General features: G+C 34.0%; 1 long non-coding RNA gene across 5 annotated transcripts in view; it reads right to left on the bottom strand.

The window, feature by feature from the left end:
• Positions 1 to 26,214, bottom strand: part of LOC136794663 (uncharacterized) — a 1,213,806-nt gene extending 1,187,592 nt beyond the window's left edge. For all 5 annotated transcript variants that reach the window (XR_010841734.1, XR_010841738.1, XR_010841735.1 and 2 more), the window contains exon 1: positions 25,920 to 26,214. This is a non-coding gene — a long non-coding RNA (uncharacterized lncRNA). The remainder of the gene's footprint in view (positions 1 to 25,919) is intronic.
• Positions 26,215 to 26,886: the final 672 nt, after the last annotated feature.

Genomic DNA, 26,886 nt, shown 5'->3' with positions numbered 1-26,886 from the left:
TGCATCTCTCTACTCTTGATGGATTTACTCTAAGATTCCATACTTTTAGCTTCATCAGTCATGTGGTACATGAAGAAATGTGATTTCCAGGTTTAGAATAAAGGATAGATATTTTCTATGTACTGTACAGTAGTAACTAATCCAAAAGATCTTGAGAAGATCAATTTAGGATTCCACTTAACTGGCCTAAATAGGCTGAGGCATAGTGTACTAAGAGTGGGAGGGAGAATAAAATCTGAAGTGGACAAGGTAGTTAATTAGCTGCTATATCAAGGATGGTCTTAGGGTCCAAATACATAAAATCACAGAATTTTAGAACTGGGAAAGACTTATTACTCATCCATGGTAACTCACTTATCAAACAGAATTTATTTAATGTTTACATTTTTTAATTTAATGTTTATTTTTTTTCAGGTACTATTACAGGTGTTAGAAATTGAAAATGAAACTATACTTATTGATCCTGAGATACCTGTATGAAATAAAATAGCCTAAGTAAAATATCACAGAAATGCATACACAGTACAGTGGAATCACAAAGGAGTTGGTGATTAAATGTAATGGAATGAAAGGAGTCAGAAAACTTATGAAAAAGCCAGCTTGAATTGAATTTTGTAAATCAGCAGATGCTGACCAGTTGGGAAGAAAGAAGAGTGAATTCAATTAAGAGTGAATGCCATGCGGAAGGGGTATGGAACATGAGAAATGTCAGAGAGGTGTCAAGACACACAGGATCCTTGGCCTGTTACTCTAAGCAATTTAGATACCTCATTGTCCCATAGACAATGTGGAACTTTTGAATTATTAACATGGGAGGCAAGGTACATGATTAAATTTGTATTTTATCCAGATGACTCTGGTAAAAAGATGTAGGGTGAATTTGGAGAGTGTGAGATTCTAGGGAAGGAGACCAATTAGGAGATTAAAGATTATCACAATAATCCAAAATGATACATTTGGGGGATAAAGCACTTGGGGAATGAGAGAAGATTGGAGATGGAGAAGACAGGTACTAGAGGCTGTACAAAGAAACCTTACCTATCATTAGGATGTGCTTTTAAAAAAAATATTATCAAGTGAGATACAGTTTTGATCAAATCACTAATCTCTGGGTTTGTGTAACTTTAAGTGGTAAGTCAGTCTCTTTCAAACCTAATTCTCTATTTCTTGAAAATATTGTAAGATGCAGAGATACCTGGTTTAGTGAGCAAATTTTTTGCTTTAAATCTAATCTGTCATTAAGCAAATAATTTCCATTGTGGTATATCAACTGTGCTAGTAACAACAACAACAACAACAAAAAACAGATTACAGATGATATAAATAGTTATCACTGTTCTTATCTGACACATGATCCTAGAATTATGTATAAGGGGTATGTGTGTATCTGTGTGTGTGAGGTTTCAGGTACAGTATTACATTTTAATTAGCATGAAAATGAATCAAATTTCAGCAAATGTGGAAAAATACTGGGAAGCTATTTTTACACCAATGGCAAACATTCAACATTAGGCCAAAGAGATGATTAATAAAAAACAACATGATAAAACAAGCTTTACATCTCTAGAATACTGTGAAAATTGAAACCCCTACCAAACCCCAAGCCTTTTAAAAGTATCTTGTATTAAACTCTCACAGTCAATGGCAAGGGGAAGTGGGTGATGGTAGGTTTATGTCTATTGTACTGGTGTAATTATTAATAGTATCTTTTACAGTTTCTAAAGTGACTGATTTGGATGATACATTACATGTTCACCCCAATTTTAGGCCTCTCTGACTTGTTCTGAATCTTATCAGCTCCTAATATTTATGCCCTGGCTCTCTCTTATCTCTGTTTTATATATTAATGAAACTCAAATAGTATTTTAGCTTACAGTGATTTAAGTCACACTAGGGCAATTTAAATGTTAAAGATTTATGCAGGAACATGTTAATAAGCAGAGTTTGAATACATGCAAAAATTTCTTGCCTTATAATGAAATCAGTTTCTTAAAAATAGAAATGTGAATATCCTCTTGATCATCTCTCATGGGATGCTAAGAGTATAAACAGTGAAAGAAAGTTCCAGAGCTGAGTTTTCAAGGGTCCTTTCAACATAAATTGTATTATTTGTCCAACCTTTTCCACAATTATTATTTAAAACACATGTTACTGTGATTGAAGCATATGGATTTCTCTGTATTTTGAAGGGTTTATTAATTTTAAGTTAGAGACCATGTCAATATATTTTTTTCACTGCAAAACTCTTACTCCAGAGTACTGACTCAATAAAAGTTTGCTGAATGATTGAACCAGAAAACAAATTCTGGTAACACAAGGATGCATGGAATGGCAGTGATATAAGCTAAGATAATACAATGATTTTCATATGCAAATTATCACCAATTGTGATATAAGATAATACAACAGAAATTAAATTTAATGAAACATGCACAGCCAAGTGAACTGGGTATAACTTGCAGGTACCACTACAAGGTATCATGTATATATAAAGAAAAAAACTAAATTTGAGAGCAAACTCAGTGCACTGAATGTTTTGCCAAAGGCTAGGATCTTGACACTTCTCTAAAGTAATCACATGCTACCAGAAACTTTGCCTTGGCCACAGTTTTTTCAAAATTAAATATTTGATGTCTGGTATGGTATAACTCACTCTTATGGTCTGGTCTTGTATATATTCTCTTTTTACTTCAGCAGTCTTACTCCATTTCCTGCCGTTTATATTTACTTTTTATATAAACTAGAGGAATCAACTGTACCCAGACATATATTAAATAATACAGTTTAAAGAGTTCTTAATATTTTGCCTTATATTAATTGAATTCAAAATTAGTAAACTCACCCTTGAATGTAAATTTGAAATTGTTATGAAATTATTAAGGTCTAAAGAATTGTAACAAATTTATTATTGATCATAAAACATTGCTAATTTGCAAGTTTGTCAAAGTTCTAATTATTCAATGCTATTAATAGAAAAAAAAATCAGAAGGGAGAAATATTGATTAGAAGATTTATACTGAACATGTGAAGATTGAAGAGAGATTGAGAAAAGCCTATTTCAAAATTATGATTTTCACATAGAAGAAGCCAACTAAGCTCGCCCTCCCTTTTGACATTGAGATAAAATGTTACTAGTATTATATATTAGGAGGTCACCTAAAATCCTGAATTATTTTTAAAGAAAAAAATAAATTTCTTTTGGTATGATTAGAGTATGAAAATACATGTAATAAACTGATTAGACTCTCTCAAACCACCAATCATTTTCATGTTGACCAATTTAAGAAATAAAACTTTTTAAGATAACCCCTTAAAAAAGCTTAAACAAGTAACTAGACTATAACCTTATTAATTGCATGCCTGTCTGTAATATAAAATCATATTCTCATTCTATCAGCATAGTCTTTTGATGCCTATTTTTTGCAGTTTTATATTGCTTATTCTTTGAATTCTTTATATTTGAATCTCATTGTTTCTGTTCTTAATCATACTTCTTACAATCACCTCTCCCTTCAACTTGTTTTCTAGTTCTTGCTATTTCAAATTTCTTCTTTGAATTTAAATATTTAATATTCAGATTCCTTCCTGGACACTTTAAACAAAAACCCTTTAGTTCTTCTGGTTTTCTCTCTTTCGAGCAGTTTTTAATTCAACGTCAAATCAGTGCTATACTAATCTTCTTTATTTTCCCTGTGGGAGTTAAGGCACACTTCTATGTGAAGAACTGTTTTAAATATAAAGTTTGAAACAGATTTTGATTTTCCTGTCTTTGACTCTTTCTTCAGAAAGATGCTGTTTTAAAGAATTTTTTTTCTCACCATCAGATGATGCTCATCATCAGTACTAAGTTTAATTTCTCTGTGTTCACAAAAACAGACAAATCATTTGATGTGGGCTTGCCTTTTTAAGGTAAATAATTCAGGAGTTAGATTATCGGGTAAATTCAAGGTATACAGAAAAGTAGCTGAGAGTTGCTGCCATAGTTACTCTTTATCAGGTTATATAAGATTGATACAATGAAATGCTACAGAGAAGAATTCTACATACTGAAGTCCCATGGTCATAAAAGTAACATTATTTCTGCCAAGAAAAAAAAAAAGGGAAGGGCTAAGATATTTGGAAGAAAAAAAAATAGCACTAATGAAAAAAATACTTTTATTTTTCTATCAGCTGAGACTTCATGTGTCCAGTAGATGTCAGAGCAATTGAGTAAAGGGAATGATGGGAAAAAAGTTCCCAAAGACTATAATATCTTTAGGTCCCACAAGCACTGGAAATGTAATAGAAGCAATGGTGTTAGTAAGATATAGATACATTCAAATGCCATATTTAACCATCATATACAACCTGTTTGCCTATTTTAATGCACATATGGTTCATGAATCAGCTTATTGAGATAAATGATAATGACATTTTTCTCCCGGATGGAGGAAGTGTTATGCATCCTCAAAGATAATTTAAGTATTTGATAGATGATTCTGTTATTAAGATGAGTAAACAAGATCCTCCATCTTGCCCTGGAAAGGAATGTGGTCACAGCCCTCTGCCCTTTCTTCTCTCTCCACTTGCCAATTTGATGAAGGAACTCCTTGAACTTCCTGATAACTTGGAACTTTTTGATCATGCTGGGCACTTATTCAAGACACACCCAAACTCAGCCTGCTTTACCACACCAACCCGTTAATGATTGGAATTGAATATGTTTCCTTAACCTGTAAGGTGTGTGTGTGGTGGATGGTTGGTGGTCACTGGGTGGGGAACAGGAATACAGTAATACAGAAAGGTAATTCCTAGCTCAAAGCCTCCAGTATCGGTGTCAAGAGATTACTAGTAGACTATCATGGCTTTGCAAAGTCTTATCTCTCAGCTGGGTTGCCAGGGTCAAAGAAACTCAGTATCTTTTAAAGCAAGAACAAGATATATTATAATATGTTTTATATTACTATGAATAGAATTCTCAATTATGTAATTTTATTGCTTTATTTTCAAATATGTTTTTAATAACCCATTGCGGATGAGAACATGGCTCCACCACAACCACCAAATCTGTAGTCATTGTGAGCCTAGAATTGGAAGGTAACTTCCTCTCTAACTCCTAATAAGAGGATCATTTTAAACATTGAATTGGATTTTATGAGGAAAGGGAATTTTCAGCTTAAAGTCTTTTATATGAAATCTTCTATTAAACTTCTTAATGTAGTTCTCTGCTCAAGAGTGATGGCTAGACAAGGTATTCATGAAAAACAATCTAGACCTTTGAGTAAAGTAGTATACTGAACTAAAAAAAGAGTTTTCACAACTATTACAAGAGCTTAAAAGATATATTATAAGAATGTACATTTTATTTTAGATATATTTGTATATAGTACACACATGTATATTTACATATATCTATACATGTATATACACACATATACATATATGCAATCTGAATTGTTCTCAGTATATGTAATCATTTATTTTTCACTATTATTTGATTAAAAAATTGAAAGGATCAATTATCAGCTATTCCTAAGTGTTGTTTGCAAATTTATACTACTTTATATTTTAAAGGTTAAACATGAATCCTTTCGCAAAAATCCACTGAATCCTTTAAACCCCTGGGGTATTTTCAGTGACCTTTGAAGAGTTATTTAAGATACCTTCACAAGAATTAAACAAGATAAATTACAAGCAACAGAACCATCACATCAGAACTAAATAAGACACCTTAATTACTGCTGGATGTTTTCAATTCCCAAGCCAAAAAATCATTCTAAATTTCCATGTTTTAGATGCATCTACAGTTTTTAAATGTCAGTGGACTTATTTGAGATTCTGTTTAAAATGAAAGTACTGGCTACCAGCTACAGAGAAAGAGTAAATGCTACTAAAAGCAGAAGGAATGTACATATTACTGAACACTATACTTCAACAGATAAGAAAAAAGAAAGTCAGCCTCACCTTGAAGGCCAAAACTTCAATATCACTTACTTTCCAAGCTCACATTGACTTGTCATGTTTACTTAGAGATGAATAAATATACCAACACATATTCAATAAGTATTGTTACTATTTGTATTTTATTGAAATGGAAAAATAGAATCATGATCAATAATGTTAACAGCTATCATTTTACTGGGAAGACAAGGTAGCCAAATATAAATTTCATACTTTATGTAAACATACAGTTCATTGAGTAAAAGGGGAAAAAAATTACAGAGTAGAAAAATTATAAATTGTATTTGGAGAAGGTAGGCTTTTAAAAATGACATTAGGTTATTCAGGTGATATCCCTAAACCTTTGTACTCATTATAATGGGAGGGAATTTTCAATCTCTTCCAAACAAAATCCTTTCATATCATGGTCAGGATACATAACCCTGTACTGGATGATTTTATAAATTATTGCTATTGGCTATTATATCAGGAATGCCTTGTTATTTAGAAAATTCCAAAAGCCAAAATATCTAAAATTGTTTAACTTTGTTTAGTATAATGGGGACTTGGTTCCTTTGGAGATAAACATAAGGAATCATATTATGAGTTCTGTTCAAGTTAATATAGTAAAATAAAATGATAAGCAATGTCCATAAGATGAAAAGTTTATGAAAATTACCATATCAAAAATTTCACTCCAGGAATATACACACACTCAGACACAACCACGTTGCATGACTAGGTGTTCATAGTTTCCATAATCCATGAGCGAGGTAACCGTGGTTTAAGTGAAGCAAAAGGAAGATTAAGAAGGAATCTCATCGTTTCCAGTGATCTTTTGGAGAAATTCAAAGCAACTGACTGAACTTTTGTCTTTGGCAGGCTTAACATGTGGGTTGTGGTTTTGGGAGTAGGTGCTAGGGCATGTCCTTCTCTTTATGTACATTTTCTCACCTACATCCATCATCTAGGCTCTAGAGAGACTCCACTATTGAGTGGAGAGGAGAAGTAGAAAAGGGCAAATGTCTCTTAACAAACTGGGTGAACAACTAGTAAGTTTGTCTTCGGTTTGTCTTGTTGTGTTTTGGTTTACACTTCTCTAACACACTGTTCCTGGCCGTGGAAGCCATAGTCAGGGAAGATATATGCTGGTGTTCAAGTACTGACTTTTGCGTATGTATGTTTGTGTGTGTGTGTGTGTGTGTGTGTGTGTGTGTGATATATATATATGTGTATATATATATATATATATATATATATATATATATACACACATATATATGTGGGTTCTTCAGAGTACCTTGAAAGACCCCCTCACTGCACGATTCTCTGCTATGACAAGTATGTCTTAAAAGCAATCTCTTAAACATCACCTCAAAAATTATGATTGATAGTCCATTGTGAAACATATACTGTTGAAATCTTCTACAAAATGACTAAAGCCTAGTTACCTGTCGCGGTGACCACTCAATCTACAAGAATTTCACAAATTCTTGACAAGGCAAATCATGAAACTTCAGGCTATTGCACTGCTGCTACTCCTTTTCTCCTTTCCTCACCTCTCTCCAATTCTCCTGTATTTGTTCAGGTTAACACACAAAAATTATGAGCACATATAATGCCTGGTTTGATGCTCAATCCAAGAAATGCCAGCCCACTCCTCTTTCAGACTCTCCATTCAGTTTTTGTGAGTACTTCCTCTCACTTGGCTTTTGGGATGGGAAATCATCATTTGTTTCCCTGGAAAACCATTCACCACAAGAAGATCATTCAACCGTCTCTCAATCCATCCTTGTACTCAATGAATACAGAAAGGAGATTTGTATTAAGTTGTATTAAGTTGAAGCAGACACTTGTAAAATCCTGGAGGCTGATTGGGTGTTTTCTTTAAAATGTGAGGCTATTTTCCTCCTTTAGGACTTAGACAAAATTCCAGGACATTAGGAAAAATTTCACTCAACCTGTTATTGCAATAATTTTTTTTCAAATTCTCCATTCAAATAATCCTTTACTTTCATATGGATAAATATTCCTTGAGCATATGATTCTCCAAAACCAATGGTTCAAAACTTATTCCTACAATTGATATTAGAATTCCTATCTAGTAGATTTTCCAACAGTCCCAATTACTAGATTGCTTCTTGGCATATGACTTTAAGTTGAATCATTGTCAGTGTAAGTGTCAATATTCAGCCTAAAACAATGTTGCCCCCTTTCACAGAAAACAATTTTATATGATTCAAACTAATATTTAGGAGTAAAAAAAAGGGCCAAATAAGAACAAACAGAAAAATGATATAGCGGGTAAACTATTTGTGCAAGTGAAATTATGTATGGCTACATACTATGTCTTCTGCTGTTCATATGAAACTTTTGCTTTTTTCCTGATTTTAAGAAAAATGCTTTTTATTTCTATTATAAGCAAAAACACAAACAAGGCCATACTTGACTACTGTGTGAATGCCCTTTGTAAATGAAGAAGAGAAAGTGAAGACATTAAGAAATATATCAGGGCTTCCCTGGTGGCGCAGTGGTTGAGAATCCGCCTGCCGATGCAGGGGTCACGGGTTCGTGCCCTGGTCCGGGAAGATCCCACATGCCGCGGAGCAACTAAGCCCGTGAGCCATGGCTGCTGAGCCTGCGCGTCCGGAGCCTGTGCTCCGCAACGGGAGAGGCCACAGCAGTGAGAGGCCCGCATACCACAAAAAAAAAAAAAAAAAAAAAAAAAAAAAAAAAAAAAAAAAGAAATATATCAGAGAGGCAGCAAATGAAGGTCTCAAAATGTGTGAGGAAAAACAGCTCTGCTGTTCTATTCTCCCTTACTGAGTTTTCTGAGTCCTTTAAGTTCAAAACCATGATCTGAACCTATGTATTACAAACCTGTCATGTGCTAGCTGGATATGAGTGGGCGATCATTGACTTTAGGACAGATAGCTTCTACTCCCTCCCTTAAAATAAGATATACATATTCTCTTGGTCTCATATAGCATTTGAAATAATATAAAGAGGAAGAGAATTAGAGGCAGTTCATCTGATACCATCCACGAATGTCTACCACTAGAGATGTATAGCTAAATGTATCAAAACACTATTAATCTATATCTCATGTACAAATTGCTGGGCTGCAATCCAAGTGGAAAAAACACAATTCGACATAGACAATAATTAGGGATTAAAAGGTAACTCTTTGTAGACTATTTAATTCTGTGCTGCTCCTAGGTAGGCCAATGCCAACAAGCCAAGGCTCAAACAGCTGTTAGGTACGAAGGGCCAAAAACACTACACCAGTTAAAAAAGACCACGTGATGATGGAGAACAGCCACAGAGAAGTGGCTTTATATTGTCAAGTAAAGGCTTGAGTTAATGTTTCCTTCATTAATGACTCCAATTTGATCTATATACATAACTCTACTTACTCTGGTTACTAAATGTAAGTCCCACTCTATTTCTTACTGTTTTCCAGACAAAGCAATATTTGTGGTGAATAATCAGTCATACACTTTCAACCACTGATATTGCTGTACTAATGGAGAAAATGCACACACACACACACACACACAGAATCATAAAATATAAACAGATGAGTTTTAGTATTAATAAAATTGAATTGAAAAAAAATTAAATCTATGATCACAATTGGTTTTCTTAATATTGTCTCCATTGTTCGTGGAAGGTTGTTTCAATACATCACCTGAAGGAGATAATTATACAGATTGCCAACAAACACATAAGCACTTTAGATTATGCTCTCATCACTTTAGATGGCTAGATAATTATCTCCTTCAGGTGATGTATTGAAACAACCTTCCATGAACAATGGAGACAATATTAAGAAAACCAATTGTGATCATAGATTTAATTTTTTTTCAATTCAATTTTATTGCCAACAAACACATGAAAGAATGCTCAACATCATTAATCATTAGAGAAATGCAAATCAAAACTACAATGAGATATCATCTCACACCGGTCAGAATGGCCATCATCAAAAAATCTAGAAACAATAAATGCTGGAGAGTGTGTGGAGAAAAGGGAACCCTCTTGCACTGCTGGTGGGATTGTAAATTGATACAGCCGCTATGGAGAACAGTATGGAGGTTCCTTAAAAAACTAAAAATAGAACTACCATACGACCCAGCAATCCCACTACTGGGCATATTCCCTGAGAAAACCATAATTCAAAAAGAGTCATGTACCACAATGTTCACTGCAACACTATGTAAAATAGCCAAGACATGGAAGCAACTTAAGTGTCCATTGACAGATGAATGGATAAAGAAGATGTGGCACATATATACAATGGAATATTACTCAGCCGTAAAAGGAAACGAAATTGAGTTATTTGTAGTGAGGTGGATGGACCTAGAGACTGTCATACAGAGTGAAGTAAGTCAGAAAGAGGAAAAACAAATACCGTATGTTAACACATATATATGGAATCTAAGAGAAAAAAAAAGGTCATGAAGAACCTAGGAGTAAGACAGGAATAAAGACACAGACCTACTAAAGAATGGACTTAAGGATATGGGGAGGGGGAAGGGTAAGCTGTGACAAAGTGAGAGAGTGGCATGGACATATATACACTACCAAACGTAAAATAGATAGCTAGTGGGAAGCAGCCTCATAGCACAGGGAGATCAGCTCAGTGCTTTGTGACCACCTACATCGGTGGGATAGGGAGGGTGATAGGGAGGGAGGGAGGGAGATGCAAGAGGGAAGAGATATGGGAACACATGTATATGTATAACTGATTCACTTTGTTATAAAGCAGAAACTAGCAGAAACTAACACACCATTGTAAAGCAATTATACTCCAATAAGGATGTTTAAAAAAAAAAGACAAAAAAAAAAAAAGAAAGTGCTTAAGGTTTATGCCCACCAGGCTCCAGTCAGTAATCAGGAATACAAACAGACAGACCTCAATCCCAACTAAATGAGTTTACCACGTAGACTCAGGGAAGGGAGGGCAATTTCTTCCATCTTGTGTTCAGCCTGGACTGATAGAAATATGGAGCTTAGGGCAGGCAGCCAGGATATTGTATACCATTGCCATAGATATAGCTTTTTTCTTTGGAAAAAGAAACAGGAATGGGTGAATGTACAGGTCAGAAGTAGTCATTCACAGATGACATGGTTTGTGTTTGTGTACTTGCTTTCTTCTAAGACGACAGGAAAGACTGGCCTTAACTTCCTTTGCTATTTCATATATGCTGCTTAAAAGAAAACTCAGGAGAGTGACATAATCAAAAATGGTGGGGTAGGAAACTCCAGAGTTTTGTCTCTCTACAAAAGGAACTAATGAGCTGGTGAAAACAAAGAGAGTCAACTTTTACAGAATTCTGGAATCAGCCAAAAACTTAAGCCAACCAGGGAAAGACTAGGTAACAAAAGAATTCTGCTCTGTGATGCTGAAATCCCTCATCCTCATTTTGGCATGGAAGCCCTTACTACCCCTGGTGCACACTGCTTGTACCGGAGCTCACAACCCAGACTCTATTTGCAAGGAAACATGGTTGTTCATTTTGACCTGTCTAGTGGCCACCCAAGGGACAGATGCAAAGTCTGGCCTTTGTTTATCTCATCTCAGAGTGTTCTCAGAGCTGTTGTGGCTTTCTAGGTGTCATTTGCCAAAAACATTGAAGGTGCAAGTACTGGCCACAGCAGATAGGTAACAACAGTCAAGATGAGCACTAGACAGGATGTAAAGAGAAATCTGAAATAAGTTCAGAAAAGGGATATAATTGACCAAAAAAATGGCCTTATTGGACATATTTTGTGATCAGAATCTATAGATTAGTGTGTTATACTTAGTTGTAATTTCAAATGGGATAGCCTCCCATTAAATTGTTGTTTGAATGATTGATGATTGGATCCATGCTAGGATGGCTGGGTAGATGGATGGAATAAATATGGTACTACATTAACTATTTCTTATATATTATAACTTGATTATTTACCTTCTGTCCATATTTCTGTTTTTAATACATATTTCTATAATAGAACAATAAGACCCTCTTCTATTTCTTTTAGAATAGCCAAACAATCAAAATGGTGTTTATATATATACACACACACTATATATATATATAATGTTTATATATAAATACATAAATTATTTAAGTGTGATTTTATACTGCTGGTTTTCTAAGTAATAGTTTAAGTAATGAAAATGTGCAATTGAATACCTATCATTACCGAGATATGGGCTAGCAATTATAAATATGATTTTATTAAATCTTCATAATGATCTATGATGTATGTATTATCAGACATATGTGACAGATGAAAAGCTAAAGTTCAGAAAGTATAAGAAAAAAAACAAATGAACAAACAAAAAAAACAAATAACCAAGATCACACACTACCCCAATTTAAAAGTAGCTCTATCAGAATTTAAAACTAGGTCTGTATTCCAGGATGTTTTTAATACACTATCTTCATGCAGAAAATAATAATTAAGAAACTTATGAATAAATATAGTATTGGCATTAATTGACATTGCTTGAAGTTTAAATCTTCTTAATATCTTAAAATAAATATCTTAAAAATATCTTAAATTAAGCTTTCTTATTATATTTTCATGTCAGTTTTACTCATGTACAAGATTTATAGATTAAGTAAAATTAGAAGAACACTTGGAACAAAAATACTAATACATCTAGGAAGTTTAAATCTCTTGTGTAACAAAATAAACCGCTTAAATGTGGAAAATAAAGACTAATTAAATAGCATTTATTTTGCAAATTGTATGTACTATGTTCTTTTTTTCCACTTACTTGTTTCATTATTTTAGATTGAAACTCTATTGATATCCAAACTCATAAATGATAAAATCGAAGCCCAGATGATATCCAAACTCATAAATGATAAAATTGAAGCCCAGAGAATATAAACTGAGAGGCAAAGATGACTTTCAAACTCAGAACACTTTCAAGCCAGAGTCTATCATTTGATGATAGATCCTGAACCTACTCCAAGTGTTAAGTAACAGGATTTTTTATAATTTATTAAGGACAATTTAAAGTGAATTCAGTGTCGCTCCTTAATATAACAATTAATTGAAAAAGGAAAAGTGTCACAAGATGATGTCTGATAATTTTTAAATAGATTAAATCCTATTTTCAAATGGAAACCAGGACATTTCTTTTTACTTTGATGATATCATTATCTACTTGATATTTCAGATTTGTTTTACAAGTATGCCAATATATATTACTTGTCATTATTTATTCGCAAATAGTTTGAGTATGCTTGCACCCAAAGTATGTGATACAACCAAGGGGGAAAGGACAGGCTAATAACATACACTATGAATGAGTTAGGCTCTACACATGTTAACTGATTTTATTATCCTCAGTAGAACACTATGAGGTATATATTTTAAATTATATTCAACTGAGAAAGATTAACAACTAAGAAATAGAGAAGTTATAAATCTATTTGTATACATTAAATTTTTATGAAGTGATCCATCACACACACACACACACACACGCAATATGTTGTAAAGCATCACAAGTTCTCTTTCTGTCCCCAGTCTCTGTCTAACACCCTAAAGGCCAGAAGGATTTGGGAACTGTGTAGCCTGATGGTGCTATAGACATCGCATGTCAAAAGTCAGCAAGAGGAAGATAAGAACCTGAATTATACCAATTCCCATGCCCTGAAAAGAAACCTAATAAATGTTTCCACTTATTTCTATGCCCATTTTGACAAGCAATCTTTGCAATAACAAAAGCAACAAAAATCCTCTATGCCTATTTTAATAAGTAATATTTGTTTAAAAAATAATCATTTCAAAATAATCTGTGAGGAAATACTGGAAATATATATTGTCAGGGGTTCATCTACAAAATTTTTGTGAATGATTTCCTCTCTAGGAAAGTTTGACATTGTCCTTATCTCTGTTACTGGATGGCTTCATGAAGTTAATAAAACCTCTCAAGTCACTGCTACTTGTCTTCATTATGTTATCCCAAGGCTCTACAGAGATTTGACCAGAAAAATGTATTGTATAGTAATATATTTTATCTTATGAATCTTATAAATTAGCATATTGAACTAAATCTACATGTTTGCACGTCTGACATTAACACAACCTTCTAGATTTTAAGTTCCTTAAAAGCAGGAGACATTTCTTATTTTATTTGTTCCACAGCACTTAACCTAGTTCTTGTTACATAGAACTTGCTCAAATAAGAGCTTATTGACCTAAACTACACTGAATTCTTTAGTGAGAAAATAACTTTGTCGTAGAAATAATGAACCAATTTTCTTTTAAACTACTTTGGTGCTTTAATAATCCCTCAGGAGGATGATTTACAGATGAAGAATAATTTTGAATACATAGAGGACTGACATTGACACACACCCTGTAATGGAGGTCAGCCCTTTGACTTTCCCCAAATAGAATTCAATTTCTTTCTTGCCAAGGGGAGCTATTCCACTTATCATTAGAACCATGGGAAACCCAGAAGGTGCTAATAATTTTACAAAGTATCAAGTTTAAATTTAAACGTACATGGAAAGTAGCAGGGCCTTATTTGAGATGCTTACTTATAATCATTAAGACAAATTTACTAGGATAGATACAGAGATATAAAGAGAGTCTATGGACAGAACGCCTCTGTATATGCTTTCAGAGACTAGGAGTATTTTCTTCTAGCAAGGGAATTATCATATAGTTATGTTGCCTTGTTACAAAGAATGTGTTAGTATTTTAAAATAAGTGACTCAAGATTGGGTAAGTAGTTAAGATTTAATAAGTTAATAAATTATCTATTAGATATAAGTATCCACAACCAGTCTAAATTCTAGATAAATATTAAAAATGGTGAATGATTTAAGTAGTATCACATATCATAACTAGTAGTTTCCTATATACTATTATGCATGAATAGAATGTCCATTTTGATGGAGAAGGCAGGAATTCTGAGAAAGATCAATTCTATAATCAAATACTATTATCCTATCTTTGAACAAATAACTATTAGACACTGATGTTTCTCAATAATGCTTCTTTGCAATTGGTATCTTGATGTAGAATTTCTTTTTTAATGTATACCTGGTTTCTAGAAATATTTCATGAATGAAATAATTAATAAAATCTGCTCTGCATCCAGAAACATACAAAACCAAGAAAAGTTAGGAGGGAGTTTTTACTTTGTATTTTCAAAGGCTTCTTCCTAAACACTTATTCAATTCACCTTGGATCAGATAACTGGACAAATTTATGGTAAGGATTCATTTACTCACCAAATATTTATCAAGCACTTTCTATGTATGAAGCTCTGTCCTAGAATCTGGGAATACAGACATGAACAAAACCATGACCTACTATTATAGAATTTAAATAGCAGTGGTGTGGGGGAGATAATTTAGAAGTTAGATCAATGAATCATTAGTGCAATTTCCACTGGTGATAAAGTCTATGAAAAAAAGGCCAGTGAGACAGTGAAGAGTAAGAAGTTTTACACAAGGTGATTAGGAAAGGCCTACCTAAGGAGGTAACATTTGAAGAGACTTGAAGCATATGAAACTCCTAGTGGCTAGAGACCTACGAGAACAATTATGACAATAGAAACTACATAGCAAAGACTTAGAGACAAGAACTAGCTGGCAGGATTAAGAATAGCAAGAAGGCCAATGTTGCTAGAGCAGAGTGAGCACAATGGAGACATGACCTGAGATTGGCAAGACAGTCAGGTTTTGGATCATGAAAATTCTCCCAGGTTATGGTAAAGGTCTTATAGTTCAAACAAGGTGATTAGATTTCCTTTGACAATCTCTCTCTAGGTGGAGTGTGTGTAAAGGGCAGAATGGGTGTAGCGCTGGAGGCTGGGAAACTAATCAGGAGGAACTTAGAGTGTTACGGGAAATTGATGATGATGATCTGAAGTAGGCTTAAAGCAGTCATATTTGAGAAATATTTTTCAGGTAGAGAAAGCATGACTTACTGATGCATTGGATGTGAGTTGGAGAAGATCAAAAAGGGCAGAAGATTATTCTATGATACATCCAAGTACAGGTGTTTAAAAGGCAGGTAATGTGGATTTGGAACTCAGTTGAGAAGACCCCGAAAATCTAAAATTTGGTTGTATATATGTGATTTTTAAAATCCCAGGCCTTGATGAAATCATCTAGTAAATGACATAGCTGGAGAGGAAGAGAGCAGAGGGATGTTTCTAAGAATATCTCGAATGTTGTGAACAAGAAGGTCCAGGAAAATAGATAAGGAAAAGCAGCCATGAGGTAAGATGAAAATATGAAGAGTGTGGGAACCCAAAATGAAAAGAAAAGAGTTAAGAGGCAGATGCTGCTAAAAGGACAATGTGACCCTCCCACAAAAAAATGAGATTGACTTGCAGTTGTCAAGAGGGAGGCTTTTTATGACCTTGGTCAAAATAGTTTCAGTGGTTAAAATAGTTTCAGTGGTCAAAATTATAGCCTATTAGATTAAGTTAGAGATGAACTGTGAAAGGTGGGAAGTGGACACATTTAGTATACACGCTACTTTTGGGAAACTATCTTGTAAAATTTGGCAGAGAATTGAGCAGTAACTAGAGGAGAACTTGATGGCAAGATAATTTTTAGCTTTATTGTGGGAGATGTAATGCATTTTTATCATGATGGTAATTAACTAAAAGACAGAAAATATTTATAATACAGGCCAAAAAGAAGAGAATTGCAGAGGCAAAGTACAAATAGAAAGAAGAGAGAGGCTGGAATCTAGTGCACAGATGGGAGAGTCAGGCTGCAACAGGAAAAGGAATTGATATTTCACTGTAGAGAGATTTTCAACATCCAATTACAAAACACTGTAAGAGGAGATAATGATAAGGAAGAGAGATGTTTAAAAATCAAGGTTTCAGATGTGGTGTTATTATTTGTGAGAAATGTATTAAAGCTATAAAAGCAGGTAATTAAATGGGAGGGAGAGTTTTGGGGATGGGAAGTGGTCAAGGTCAATGGACAAGGGTATGGATAATCTTTGTTGTTATTAGAGTCACCACAGTGATATCAGGAAGAGGAAGATCGTATATAAAGGGTTAAAATGTTCAAAACAGTAGGCATGTGAGGTCAGTAAATACTGCAACAAAGATGGGCATGAAAGCTGAGAGAGCAAAAACTTACACACTTTGAGAAGACTACAAGGAAATAAGTTCCCATAAGGAAAAATTACTTAAAACTCTCTTTTTGGAAAAAGAAAAAGCTAAATAAATTACAAATCAGAATTACTTCATCTTAAAGTCTTCTCTTCAGAAGTGGTAAAATGATATGCATGTAAAACTGTTTGTTAAATGAATGAGTCAATTTCCTGACCCTCATCCATGTGACAACTGCTGATCTGCTTTTTTTGAGCATCTTTGAAAGATGAATGGGTGATACCAATTCACAAGATGCTGCAAGCTTTATTTCTCAATTTCATAAGATTTCCTATTAGCTCCTAATCTGTGTTATAGGTGAGGATACCTGTCAGTTATGCTGTAAATATTATGTTGACTTGGAAGAATGCAAATGCATTCTAAATTTCTAAGCTGAGATGAATGTTTAAGTACAATTAATATGGAAATCAAGAAGATGAACTTGATCTGCCCTTTGAAAAGGCAAAAGCTGATCAGAAAAAGAAAATCCATATAACTTAAATCAAAAAACAATCTCAACTCTGTGGGCCTTGAGATAACTATGCAGCCCCAAAAGGCCCTGATGTAACCATAAATCAAAAGCCAAATATAGAGAATAGTGAAATATTTATATATGTTTCTCTTTTAGTCTCTTCTATAATCGTTTGAGTTTGGTCAAGCATCCTGATTGCCTTTCCTTAGCCTGGGAATAAGGTTTGATCTTTGAAAGTATCAGATGTGTAGCTCCAGAAAAAATATGAGTTACATCCTGGGGCTCAAAAATAAGTCTATACAGCCAAGGAAGTTAAAAGAACTCAAAATTAGTTCTAATTAGGCCCCTGCAGGCTGTTGAATTCTGACTTCTGGACAACACCCCAAAAATGTTGAATATGTTCTAGCTCCTAGAATTAGGATAAAATAAAAAATGGCAATATGACTTATTTTACTCAAAATTCTCTCTGCTGAGTAAGGAAGATAAATAGATAAATACAAATGGGCTTCAGGGAATAAATTTTGCTTGAATCACTATTTCATTTGCTATGTTCTGTACAAAGTATTGATAAAAAGAACTACTAAATCGTTTCATGATGCTTTTATTTTTCTTACATTAAAATTTGAAAATTAGATTGCAAATAAAGCAATGGGGAAAAGAGAGATACAAGTCCAAGGTGTCAAATTGGTCCCTACTGAGTTAATTTCATTTGAGGATGTACATGATTTTGCAACTGGGTTTCTTATTAAATATTTGACTTTATTCAAAGTAATACACTGGAAGTAGGTTTGTGCCATGAATTTCAATGTACAACTAGATCTATGGTGCTTTATAAACATGTTTAATATAAAAAACTGATGTAATATGAACTGAAGTCAAAGAACATATGATGAACCAAAACATGAGAAGAATGTTACATTGGCCCACTCTTGGAGTTCAGATTTGGCAAGATTTGTCACAGAAAAGTTCACTACTTTTTCAGCCTAAAATATGTCAAAAGAACCACTACAGTAGGCAATGCTTTCAACAACAATGCAATTACCTTAAGCTCAATTACCATAATTTCCATACCTGATATTAGAACTTACAAAACACTTCTCTCTCCCAAACCTAAAATAATATTCTGCTTAGACAAAATATTTAGAATTTTGCAGGTCTTAATTAATTTACATATTTATGCTTCCCATGGGAAGTTTTGTTTGCTTCAAAAGTCTTAAGTTTCTAGCAGCTTCAAACGTTATAGACTGTTCATTTTTCTTTACTTGGTTAATAAAAATTTAAAGGAAAAATAAAAAACACAGGCCAAGGCGTAGAGTGAAATCATTCACTCTCACCTCTAGCCCCCATTTAACCTACTCCTATCCCCTGTCCATTGGTAACTATTTTATTAATTTTTGAATATTCCACAATTTATGTATGCAAACATGTATAAAAACAAACCTATTCTCCATGGTCTAAACACTTCCACCACAGCTCAGATCAAGCTACCAGCATGACACCATAAATGGAATTGAGAGGAAATAAGCAGTTGTACACCGTAAAATGGAATAATTCCACTATACAGAAACAAGAGAATAAACATAAATAACTTTAAGAGCATAGATGACAGTAAAATGTAGAGGAATAATTAGGTAGTCATGAATTTCGAGTGATTACTTTTGCTTAAAACATAATTTAATTCTAAGTTCATGTAATTTAATTTTTAAAAATGAATTGGTCAGGGAGGGGGAGGGGAAAATAAAATAAAAAAGACTTGGTTTATAAACTGCCATATAAAATTCCTAAAAATGTAAGATTGGTTTTGTGAGCTGGTCATATCCTTACTCCTTAGGGTGAGGTAATGAGACTGTTATCAGAATATATGATCATTTCAAATTTTGATAGATATCGTGGACAACGAACGTCACCTGCCATATAGGTAAACAAATGATGTTTCAGCCATCAAGCCATTGGCCACTGCAGGTGCCCCCACTGTGCACCCTGAGGGGATTCAGGATGGAGAAAAACAGGATACTGGCCCTAGATAGCTGCGGTGCATATCAAAGGAACAATTTCAATGAGCCCATACAAAGAAAAGTACTAAATTCATTACCTTGAGATGTCTTTTTTTTCTTTAATTAACAGTAATCTTTTGATGTTCCAATGTTTTGTTTTGTTCTTTGGCAAAAACTCCTACTTATCCTGGCTCCTCCCTTACCTCTTGGGAACAGTCCCTCAGAGCTGTCTGAAATGCTCATGTCTTAGGCTTAAGTTGTAAGAATGTCCACCGAATAAAACATAATTCTCAACTTTTAAGTTGTGCATTTTTTCCAGTGGACACTACTGACAAATTGTCTCGAAAAGTTTATTCAGTTAAAGTTTCCATCAGTACAATCTGTTTGTCAGTGCCGTCTATAAACTTAATAGTGGTAAAGTGTTTACCTTTTTTAGTCTTATAAATGATATTTCATTGTTATAGTTTTCTGTTACCTTACTAATTCATAAGATTTGTGCATGTTTATTAGTCATTTATGTTTCTACTTCTCAAATATCAGATTATAGCCTTTAAAATTTTTTCATAGAAACTGGTTTTTCACATGAAATGTATGTCATAACTATGTTCTATCTTTTAAATTAATGTGTGATGAATTATTTAGTAATAAGATTAAAAATCTGTTAACATTCACCTTTAAGGCTTCTTGGTTTCAGGCCAGATGTGGGGACAACCTTACCCATCCACTTGATTCTACAATCATTCTCTGCTATATAATTTTATATTATTTTTTGTTTAGTAATCTATTCTATTGACATTAATGTATGTGTACTATGAAAGTGGATGTAATTTTATTTTCTTCTAAAGTGATTGTTTTAATATTTTCTCTCTTATTTTCTACATCTAGACTATGACCAGATACTATCTTCTTATAAGAAAGTGGGTACCTTCTAGAGTAATTTTGACCATAGTTAATGGTATTTATATCATTCTGTGGAAAACACTGAATTATTCAATATATTGTGTTAAGGCTTTGGCAGTTTACCTTAGAAAGGGAAAAAAAAAGTAGGAATATTTACACTGTCTTTTTTCTAAGGGTGAAGAAATTAGTGACGAATAAAAGCTAAGACTTGATCAGATCAAGGACAATAAAATACTATAATTGTCTACCAGATATGTGTGCATTTCATGGGGTTAATTAGGGAGAATACCAGATATATAGGTAAATAGATAAATGTAACAATAGATACTTTAAGAATATGTGATTGAGGGGCTTTTCACCAATAAAAATTGATAATATAATATGTATAACTGAATCACTTTGTTGTACACCTGAAACTAACACAACATTGTTAATCCACTGTACTCCAATATAAAAAAAAAGACTTATTACAAAGTTACAAAAAACTGATAATATAAAACTCATTTTGCATTGAAATATTTATTGTACCAGTCATAATATTTATATTTTCTAATGAAATATCTTCTTGATAATAAGATTATTAAAAGCTCTCCTAGAGAACTGAGATATCCCTTCTGTGGATAGGGTTTGAGATGGCTGTACTCACATGTCTGGGTCTGGGTGATGGCTGTTGGCTACTTTCTCTCTCCACGTAGTGTCTCCAAACAGTGGTTGGAGTCAAACCATGAGTTTCTAACATGGTTACAGGAATGTTTCAAATGGAAAACCCCAATGCTCAGGAACTTATTAAACTTCTGTTTGTGTCATCTTCTCTGATGGTCCATTGGCCAAAGCCAAGATGCATAGCAAAGACCAGAGTCATGTAAAGGAAACCTCCATAAGAGCTTGGCTACTGGAAACTGTGATTCATTTGGACTGTTAAAGTAACATTCTATTCTACTGTTCTTCATAGTTCATGTCATGACAACAATGGATACAGAGGAATTGAAAACTATTTAGCTATTCTTCTGAGTGATTTTTTCCATATTTGAAACTAATTCCATTACTAGTTATTAGTAAATGTTGATTCATTGTATAAATACTATCTTTCATGGAAGATACAGTTTAACTTTATCCTTTGCCTGACTTGAGGTAAATTCTGTTATCCATAACTGTAGGGAAGGCTGGAACTATGCTCAAATATTTTACGCCAAGTAAGTTTCCACAGTTATTCATTACATCAACCATTTGAAGATCTCAGTGGGCATTAAGATTCAAACCATTATAATAGCATATAGCAGGTCAAAATATCATTATCTATTAAAATCAATCAAGGTCCTTAGAGCTAAAAGTGAATAGCTAACAAATTTCACAGATTTTGTGATTTTTAAAAAAATAACAAATACTTATACAGCATTTGCAGAGATATTGCTAGGAATAATTGATAAGGGCAAAAAGAACTAAAACAACCATGCAGTTTTTCAATTGTGCAACTGCATTTGGAATCATAAGAATGAACTTAGCCCCTACTGACTATGTGTGTTAAAACATCTGCTCTACTACTAAATAGGAGTTAATGATTTGTGATGTATAATGGTCCACAAAGTGAGTCATAGGGCTAAAATCAAAGTGTGGGCAGAATTGGTGCATTCTGGAGGCTCCAGAGGAAAAACTCTTTCTTTCTTCTGACAGATTCTAGTGGCTGCCAACTTTCTTTGGCTTGTAACCACATCACTGCAATCTCTGGTTCACATTGCCTTCTCTTCTACAGTCAAATCTTCCTATAACTTCCTCTTATAAAAACACTTCAGACTATGTTCAGGAGCCACTCAGATTGCCAGTATAATCCTCCATCTCAAAAAATATTTAACTTAATTACATCTGAAAAGTTTCCCTTGTCATATCAAGTAACATACACAGGGTGTGGGCATTAGAACATGGATATACCTGGGAACCTTATTTAGATTACTCCACAATGATGTCAAAATACAAACACTCTCCAGATCACAAATATAACCAAACATCCCCCTATACTGGGTAATATGAATGACTGCTGCCTCTTACCAATTATAGTTTTAGCCTCACATTTATCTTCCCGCCTTCCAGGTAAGATTTATCGAGTTACCCAATCACAGAATTAACAGAACTTCCTGACAGAATCCAATCCAGAGCAACACTCTTAAACTCTTAAACTCTCTTAAACTCTCTCCAAAATTACCTAACAAAAGCTCAAATACTGTAAAAAAGACTTTTATATCACTCTCTTTCTGGAGTATCCATGGTTCCTATGCTGTGGATTCTCCTTCACAGTAGTAAGAAATGAATAGCAAACATATTTAACTACTGTTGTGTTCCTGGTAGTCTCTTGCTAGAGGGCTTTGACAAGTGAAAAGCCACAAAATATCAGAATATATTTGAAATCCATATAATTTAAAAATATTAGCATTAGAATACTGCATATTTTTTTTAAATGCTACAACACAATAAGAAAAGGGGAAACAACTTAATGTAAACACTGAGAAAGAATCCACACTTGCCAAATGAAAAAAAGACTGTAGTGGTAGAAATAATATGAAGAGAGACTTGACTTCATTAGCAACTAAGAAAATATAAATTAAGACTACCAAAACAAGTTATAAATTGCCTAGTACTTGACTCGCAGAACTGATGAAGTTTGACAGCATTAAATTTTGAAATTTACATAAATTAAAAGAAACTCATATTGCTGGTGAGAATGTAAATTGGTCAATCACATCACATCGCAATGGAAACAGATTAAAAGTATCTTGTAAAGATGAAAAGCAATACTAATAAAATTTTTAAAAACAAAAATAAAACCTCAAATGTCCACTGGGATAGAAACATTTTTTAAATTTCATTCTTTCAATTCCACAGGATATTACTGTAGAAAAAACAATGATCAGGAAACTGGATATAGTATAATACCATTTTTATAACTCTCAAAACAGTAAAATTAACAATACAGTATTTTGAATGCCTTATATGCATGGTAAATGTAAACAAATTTTCAGAAACCTACAGAGTGTATGACCACATTTCTATAAACTCCAAATAGCAAAGCTAGCATGTGTTATTTTTAATCATTCTTATATGTGGTAACTATATATATAGAAAAGGAAAGGAATTATAAACAAAATTTACAGTGAGGAGGAACACATTGATCTTTGTGATTGCCTTCATTACATTCTACTCTGTGGTGGGAGTGGGTTTTGCTTACCTAATTATGTTGTGTTGTATACACACATATATGTATATATGACACACTCAATTGTATGGATTAATATTATACATTAAAAAAAATACTCTAGGGCTTCCCTGGTGGTGCAGTGGTTGAGAGTCCACCTGCCGATGCAGGGGACACGGGTTCGTGCCCCGGTCTGGGAGGATCCCACATGCCGTGGAGCGGCTGGGGCCGTGAGACATGGCCGCTGAGCCTGCGCGTCCGGAGCCTGTGCTCCGCAACGGGAGAGGCCACGACAGTGAGAGGCCCAAGTACCGCAAAAAAAAAAAAAAAAAAACAACAACTCTAATTTGGAGCCAGACATCTCCTTGGCTAATATTCTAAGTAATGTCAGTGTTGAGAAGCCAATCTGTAACTCCAATTCTTTCCTCTTCAAATTTAAAACCATTGACATTAATTCTGTAATGCTTTTTCCTGATATCGGTGTTTCTACTTGCAGAAGTCTCTCTGAATCTCCCCTGTAGGCCGATTCCCTTGCTAAAGTGCCACATCATTTGTCTAGCTACTCTTATATTTGCTTTAGCCTTCCTCCTCTCCTTGACCTACTTGATTGAGGAATTGTGGCCTCCAACACAAGCAATGTGACTAAGATAATTTGCCAGATATTCTATCCCTCAAGCTTGTGAATTATTTTACTTTTATGGGAACTTGTATTTCCTGGTTCACAATATTTACCTCTAGATATTCTTTCTGTTCTTTCCTTCCCACATTACCAAGGGTCTCTGTGTTTAAGAACAGGTATTTTGATCCTTAAAAAATAAAGCCTCCTGATTTTAAAGCATGGTTTGTTATGCTCTCATTCTAGATTTTGTTCTGACAGGTATCTTCTACTTAGATATTACCTCTTTGATAACACTTGTCCCCTAATGATGTGGCCCTTACGTTATTAATAAACAATTCACTTTAATGCATGTTATCAGCATGTAATGACAGTATACTTAATTCAGCCAAAACCCATTTTAGTTTCCAAATGAACATCTCCCTAAATTAAGAAAATTACTGACCTGATTTTAAAGTTACTAAGATTTAAATGAAGTTATTGTACAGGATCAGTATAACTCTGACCATGAATGAATATATTAAATATCTTTGCAATATATTGAGAGCTTTCCACAGAAATTCCATGTTAAAATATGAAACATATTTTGTCCAAGGGTAAGAGTAAATTTAAAAAAAAATCAAAATAGTGGCCTTCATTTAAATTATCCTTCTGGCACATAACAGCTGACATATGTATATTAGAATAATGATCTTCAAACTTTCATAATAAAAAGACATCTTAACCTTATCATTATTTGTTTGACAATTGAATCAATTTAGTGAGAAGAAAATGAACAGACTTTATAAGCTTCATGGGATGCTGTCTTAATCAGAAGTAATTATAACACCCAATTCAGAAGCTTCAATTTCAAAAGGTCTTTGGAGACATATAGAGAGAAAAACAAGCACAGAAAAATATAAGAGAAAAGAAACTGAAGAGGAAATGGCAAAAGAAAAAAAAATAGTTAAATATTTGCAGTTTTACCTTCCCCCGAGCTGTTTTAGAGATTACCATATTTTGTTCTGACAGAGTGCTATTTCAAAATGAAGTGATAAGCAGAAAAAGGAGATGAAATGGACCAAGTGTTTGGAAAAATTTAAAACAGAAAACTCTCCTATGATTCTAAGAGTTTCAGGTAATCAACAGAAATCAAGACCCAAAATACAGGAATACAGTATGAAGGTAAACAGCCATATGCTACAGTGTTCCTCCGGTGAAAGCTAAAACTACCCTCCACGATCAGCCTTATGGTGCTCTCCCTTCCAGACTCCTTAAGCTGTTTCATGGTTCTATTTTGTATTTTTATTTATCAACTATCTATTCTTTCATAGAGAATTAAATGATATTTTTGAAAAATGGTATTCCCTTCTCTCCCATAATTATTAATAAAACAGGTGACTAAAATAAAAACAAAACTTTAAATATCTCTGTAATTTAAAAGTAAATAACACCAAATGAAATTGTGCTAGGTTGGTATTTTTGGACACCCTTTTTTCCCTCTAAACATTCTCCCAGGGTAATTGTATTCATTTCATATGGGCAATTATATCTGCATACTGATGAATCTCAAATTTTTACATACTTCTCTCCTATCAGACCTCTCAGACCGATGTATCAGAGTCACTACTGGAAGTTTTCACTTGGACACCTAATATGCAACTTAATTTTAAATCTGTCCAAAATTAAGGTAGTCATTTTTCTCCACATACCTGATTATTCTTGATGATGAACTTAGCGTTTGGAAAGGCCAGTCGATATACTGCTGAATCCATTAACCAGGGTACAACTCTTAACACAACTCTATCCTCATCTTCCAACCTTTGCAGAGAGTCTTCTATTCTGGGTTTCCAGGAGCACCAGCCAGTTTACTCTTCAAGACTGAAAGATCTAGAGTCTAAGAGAGCTGCCAGCTGACGGTCATCAGCTGCCAGTGCTGTTCAGGGATTGCTCCCAGCTCAAGAGATCTCCCAAACTCCCCCTCTTCCTGGTGGCAGCCTGCATCCAGTGACTACTCCAAGCGGAGATATAAAGCTCAGACTCTTTCACTCCAGCCTAATACAGCTCTGAATGCACAACTCAGTTACAGTTAAATCATTTCTTGTTGCTGCACTACAGCCTAACTTTGCCCTCTGCTTAATCTGACTTCTTTCTCTTACCCCACAGGTGTTTATTCTCAAGACCACTCCCTAATCATGTTCCTGAATATTCCTTGCCATCTCCGAGTCAGCTTCCTGAGAAAGCCAATCTGCAATACCTTCTAATTAAATTTCCCAACTACATTTCAAGTGTATGCAATTAACTCCAAATCCACTTTCATCACCCACATACATCACATTTATCTCTCACCTGGATCTCTGCCTTGCCTTAACTTCCCACACCCCTCCAATCAATGCTCCTTTCTTCAGACAAAAAGAACCTTAAAAAATGTTAATCTAATGACATTAGCTCCATTAAATCTCATTTTTAGCTTTCCACTGCATTTAAAATAATATCCAATCTCTCTCACATGGCTTTTCATGATCTAGTCCCCGATTACCTTTCAAGGGTATTCTGAGTCCTCTCCTTACCCCGTAGACCCTCATCCCTTCCTTTCAATCCACTTACAGATATTATAAACATTTTTAGCTCTTTTATAAAGTGATATGATATAGAAACATAATATAATATAAGGTAATT

This window comes from Kogia breviceps, chromosome 8 (genome assembly GCF_026419965.1).
Source record: "Kogia breviceps isolate mKogBre1 chromosome 8, mKogBre1 haplotype 1, whole genome shotgun sequence".
NCBI lineage: Eukaryota > Metazoa > Chordata > Mammalia > Artiodactyla > Physeteridae > Kogia > Kogia breviceps.
The sequence above is the reverse complement of the archived record's forward strand: the minus strand, read 5'-3'. Positions and strand labels throughout refer to the sequence as shown.